Genomic DNA, 6,000 nt, shown 5'->3' on the forward strand with positions numbered 1-6,000 from the left:
ACACCATGGTATGCCACTCGACATCGTGTCGGATCGGGATCCGCGCTTTACAGCGCGATTCTGGCAAGAAGTGTTTACACTTCTTGGGACGCAGTTGTCCATGTCGACTGCGGATCACCCGCAGACCGACGGACAAACAGAGCGTGTCAACCGCGTGCTGGTTGACACCATGAAGAGCTACGCGCACTCGTTCCATCAATGGAGCGACTGCTTGCCGATGGCGGAGTTCGCCATCAACAACTCGGTGCATGTCTCGACAGGACACACACCGTTCTACGTGAATGCCATGAGGCACCCACGCGTACCGAGCGTACTCGGTGCGGTAGCTCCTTCCTTAAGTGGGGGAGGATATCCGGTTAATTCGAAACAACCGGATAAGCACGCTGATACAAGCAATGTATCAGCTGTGACGACTCGCGCACGTACTGCGCGCAGTCATAGCGACGACAAGACAGTGTCTACGACGGGCGTAGACACTTTAAACGACAACGAACATCACGCGCAGGCCGGGCCTGCTGCGAACAAGGAGCACGAACTGAACCAGGGGTTCAGCTCGGATGCAATGGACTTTGTCCAGCGTCGACAAGCCGTAATTCGGTTTGTCCAAGATACAATAGCAGCTTCTGTCGATCGACAGAAGCTGAATGCCGATAACATCGGCAGGGGAAACACAAATGAATTCAAAGTTGGTTCATTAGTTCTGTTAGCTACTCAGAACCTAGCTAAACATGCAGTTTCCGATTTCGGAGCAAGCAAGCTTGCTCCGCGCTTCATTGGGCCATTCACCGTGTTGGCGAAGCATGGCAACGCGTACACACTGGACATACCGTCCAGCATGCGCCTGCACCCAACGTTTTACGTTGGGCGACTGAAGCCGTACGTGCAGCACGAGTCACCTACGTCTGGTGACTCGCCAAAGCGCTCTCGAGCGCGGCGACGCGCTTCGAGACGCCAGAGAGTCTCGTCCCGACCTCGACCTTTACGTTCGAGGTCGTCTGCGCAACCTCCGCGAGCTGAGCCTTTAACAAGCTCAGCTCCTGACGCAGAGCAGCGAATTGCGACGCTTGGAGACGCTCAACAGCCTCCAAGCGAGACTCAAAGTTTGGTTGACCAAACCCGGGGCGTCTTCCCGCCCCCCCCCCCCCCCCCCCCCCCCCCCCCCACCCCCGTTGCGAGACGCACGCGGGGCAACTCGCTGGATCGTCCAGCGAATTGTTGGTCATCGGAACCAGACCCAAGGTCCGGTTCATTTTCGTATTCGTTGGAGAGGATTTCCTCCCCAACACGATACGTGGGAATCACGGAATGTCCTGATGGAGGACATTTCGGAAATGGTGACGGCGTACGAAGGCCGCCACCGCCACCTCCGCCGAAGGGCGTAAAACTTGGGCGAGCGCTGTAGTCGCCTACAGCACTAGGATAAGTGCTGCGATTATCCGCAGCACTAGAAGACGCCTGCGCCTGAAAACTGGCGCGCAGGGTCTTGAGGTCGTCAGGTACACACATGGACGTGTACCCGTTGACGTCCCGCTCGGTGATGCGTACTGCTCCAGGGTAGCAGTACTCACAAGCAGTGTCATAAGGCACTGCACAAGGAAGTCCAATACCGACTGCACCATGGTGCAGTCGTTCAAGTTTACCACGCTTCGAGAACTTCTCGTAGCGCTCCCGCGCCTGGCTAATCCGGTCGCGATAGCCAGCGGGGTTCTTGTTGAAGTTTTCAACAAAGGCACTCCAACTTTGACAAAGTGCCTGCCACTCGGGCACTTTGCTCCTGCGAGAAGTCTTCTTGCTCGCAAACCATCGGAGCTCATGGAAGAGCCCGATGTAGTAGTCGCGCCTTTGATTCGTTAACGGATCAAAGTGTACTCGCTTCGCGACGTCATCGTCAACGATGGCGTTGCACGAATACAGCGCGTACAGATTCGGTGGCGCGGTCGCACCGAATCGGCTGCCGATCTCAGACTGAGACGGCATCCACGGCTCGCGCACTGGTTCAGTGCGCGAGGCCGCAACAGCAGCGGATGGAGTGGAGTCATCTCCATCCCGCGGAGTCGACAAGGCTCCAGCGGCAGCGAGCGGTGTTCCACTGCCGCTGCGCGAACGCTTCGAGCTCGAAGCGTTCGGGTCGTCCTCGCGTGGACGACGCAGACCCACATTGGGGTCAGTGTGGCCCGGAGACAAGATGTCCTTGTCTCCTTCGAGTTCCCCCTCCTCGACTTCACTTCCGTAGTCGAGGGGAACTCCCTCTCCACCCGGAGAGTAGATACCCACTCCGGTTTCGACAGCAATGATCTTGCCTGTCTTGTTTCGGATGGCATGTTTCTCATGCCATCTCGAGTGGTATCCAGCAACAGAGAGGCGACTCTCTGTTGCCGCGCTTGTCGGCATCGCCGTCGAGGCGATGCCAGTAGCGGTCGTGGCTGAGGCAGCGGCCGTCGTCGCCTTGGAGGCGACGACAGCACTTGCTGTTGCCGAAGCGGCCGGCGTCTTGGACGAAGACGTCGTTGGCGTGCTCATTGGGAATGAGCACGTGTTCTCCCGAAGAAAATACGGATTGACGTGTCGAGACCGGCACGTCAAATCCTAACGGGGGGATGGTGTAGCGGGGCTACACATTCGGTTCACCTCCTACCTTAGTGCAACATGCACTAAGGCATACATTCAGGTGACCACCACAGGGTGGTCCACATTCATAGCAAGAGGCATATGACTGGTAGAAAGTAACACCTTTCTACCAATGAGAGTCATTCAATAGATAGGGGTTCTGCCAGCCATCCAATGGCAGAACCTCTCATTAGAAATATCAGTTTTAGGAGGAAACCCCATTTACAATCAATACAGTTCTCATTTACCACCAAAGCTTTCGTTTGGTTCGTTTATCTAGGTTTAAGTATACTTGTGGATACAAGTATACTGAACTTAAGTAAATTACTCCTACGCTTCCTCCCACACGTGCGCACACGTGTAAGCTTAAGTAGTGGGTCTAAGCAGACCCATTACACGACGGACAAATCGAGGACGACGACCAAGAGCCGGATCGTGAATACAATGACCTTGATGATGCTTTTGTCACTGATAGTGACGCTGTCGAAATCGATGAGGCATTCATTGGGTCCCTGATGATAGGGGCCAGCGAATAGGACAAGCAAGCGATCAAGGCGCGACAGGAGGCGCTTCGAGCCATGCAGTGGACTGCGCCGTCGTCCGAGTTCGAGGACGGGGGGATGACCGCGTACGACGACATGCGCGGCTAGAACGCGCATCCAGTGGCGGAGCTGCGGGAGGTATGCCACTCGCCGGTGCTGACGTTTTTGTACTTCATGCCCAAGTCGCTGCGGGTCGCCATCACCGAGCAGACTAACAGATACGCGGTCCAGCAAGTCGACCGACGAGCTGAAGAGCAGCACGCGAAGCAGCGGGAGGGCCGGCGCGAGACCGTCCAGCAGATCCGCAGGCGCCTCAAGTCCAAGAAGGGGTACGACACGCATGAAACCCTACACGAAGTAGGTCTGCTGGTCGCTCGCATGCTGTGTCCTCAGCAGCGGCAGTTCGCGGCGCACTGGTCGATGGTGGAGGACGGCGCTGTGCCCGTGGGCAACTTCGGGCGGTACATATCCCGTAACCGCTGCACAGATATCCTCCGCGACCTGCACTTCGTGGACAACGAAGCCCCACGGACGCGCGACAAGCTATGGAAGCTCCGTCCGGTCGTGGACAGTCTGCAGCAGCGGTTCCTGGCGGGGTGGTCATTACCGGCAGTTTTCAGCTTTGACGAGGGGTCCTTCCCTCCACATCACGCCGGAACACCACCCGCATGTTCATGCCTGACAAGCCGCACCGCTACGGCTCGAAGATGTTCATGACGTGCGACTCGTGAACCGCATACTGCTATCGGTACGTGGTTCATGGATGCTTGCTTTTTCGCTTTGTCGTAACTTACGACTTTGACCACGGGATTTGAGCTATCGATGTCGTAACTTACTAGGTTCGAAATATACGCAGGCAAGCACCGTCATGACGCGAAAGGTGGCGCCGGCCGCCCTTATGACCACAAGACGGGTGGTGCGCAACCTCAAGGTCGTCCTCGCCAGCAACCGCCACCAGTGGCACGTTGTCGTAGTCGACCAGTTCTACTCGTCGGTGCTGCTCTGCGTCGAGCTCCTTGCTATGAACGTCTACGTGGTCGACGCGGTGATGGCCAATCGGCTCGGCCTCGACCCGGCTCTCGCGCGACTCGCCTGGCCTCCATCCCGCGGGGCACGTTCAAGTTTGCCAGGTCCGTGGCCATCCCGAGCTTGGTCATGTTTCACTGGTGGGACCGTAAGCCCGTGCAATACCTCTGCACTGGCGCGATCATGACCGAGTCGACCATCGGCCGCAAGGTGAAGCAGCTGGGCGCCATCGCGGTGGCGTGTCCCCAAGCCGTCACGGACTACCAGCGGTGGATGGGCGGAGTGGACGTCCATGACCAGCTCCGCCTCCAGAAGTACTCGCTGCAAGTCCCTCAAATACTATAAGAGCCTGTTATTTGGCTTTGTGACCTAGCGCTCGTGAACGCGTTCCTGTCGCACAAGGAAGCGGCTGCGATGGACGGTAAGCCAGCGATGAAGCGTGGCGCGTGGTTCGGCGTGCATCAAAACCAGTTGCTGCAGCTCAAGACTGAGGACTTCGCGGGTGTCGTGGCGACCCCACTGTCAGGCAGCCAGAAGCGCCAGCGCACCCCCATCCGCGTGACGCACCAGCTCGAGCAGCGCAACGACTGGGTCACGGTCAGCGGGGTCCAGAAGAGGCGCCAGCGGTCGTGTAAGGTGTGCGCGCTACTCCGGGTGGACGCGAAAAAGTCGTTCTCGACCACCTTCTGCAAGCGCTGCTCGCTGGATGATGCGAAGCTGTGGTTCTGCAACAAGACCCGTCACCAGTACAACGGCGTGCCCAAGACGTGCTTCGACATCTGGCACGACGACTTCGACGCGGGGGAGATCATTCCAGCAACCTTGGGTAAGCGCGTGGTGCTTCGTCGTCTCGGGCAGCGCACTGGCAAGCGCACACGGACGAGGCGGGAGCTGCGGCTAGCTGGCGACCGCGAGCGCTCAAGCGACAAGGACTCGGACGACAGCGACTTCGAAGACTGAGCGCGCAGGTGAGTGGCTCGGCGGTTTCACTGTGCAGTCAGCAAGCGATGAGTGTGCGCTTTCGTAAGATCGCTATGTATGTTTCCTTGAATCACGTACATTCGTCGCTTCACTTTTTGAACTGATTGTGTTCATCGGTCAACTGCTTGTCCCCAGTGATTTGACGGCTTTGTCGGTACTTACGACATTGACGCTTTCACTGTGTGCCCAAAGCTGTCATTTATACGACATCCACTGAAAAACCTCTCAACAATTTATATACCTACCCGCAAGTAGTCACTTGCACCAATACAGACTTCAAGAGAGCCGCTACGTCGTAAGATACGACATTCAATTCGCCGTCATGGGTACATTTTCCTGGGAACCAGGGGGTTAACTTCTAACTACTCTCTAATGGCGGGAGGACGAGGCAAACTGAAAGGAGGACGTGGAGAAGGCGGACAAGCAACACGTGTGTCGTGCCGAGCGCAAGGACTGCTTGCAGAGGAGCATAAGGACTTGGACACAATCGCCCGAGAACGACGTGCACGAATGAAGGCAGAACGAGAGGCGAAGGAGGCTGAAACTGTAGACCAAGCAGTTATCGAACCAGAAGCTGCGGAAGACGTAATGTCGACTGCGGAAGCTGGTACTGGTAATCAGCGGCCAGAGGTCAAGCCTCAACGCATCTCGGAGGAACAGTCTCAGGCAATGGAGACTGCGCAGGCGTCTGTGGGAGGCGCCAACGAGGTTGAGACCCCGGCAGTAGATCGAGTTTTGGACACTCTGCTGCCGGTTGAAGAAGAAGAGCTTGCTGAGGAAATTCATGTCAAGGAAGAGTCATCACCTGTGGAGAGATTGATAGCTAAAGATGTCAGGGACGCAT

The sequence above is a fragment of the Phytophthora ramorum genome, assembly GCF_020800215.1.
Source record: "Phytophthora ramorum isolate Pr-102 chromosome Unknown Phyram_PR-102_s0015, whole genome shotgun sequence".
In the NCBI taxonomy this organism is placed as follows: Eukaryota; Oomycota; class Peronosporomycetes; order Peronosporales; family Peronosporaceae; genus Phytophthora; species Phytophthora ramorum.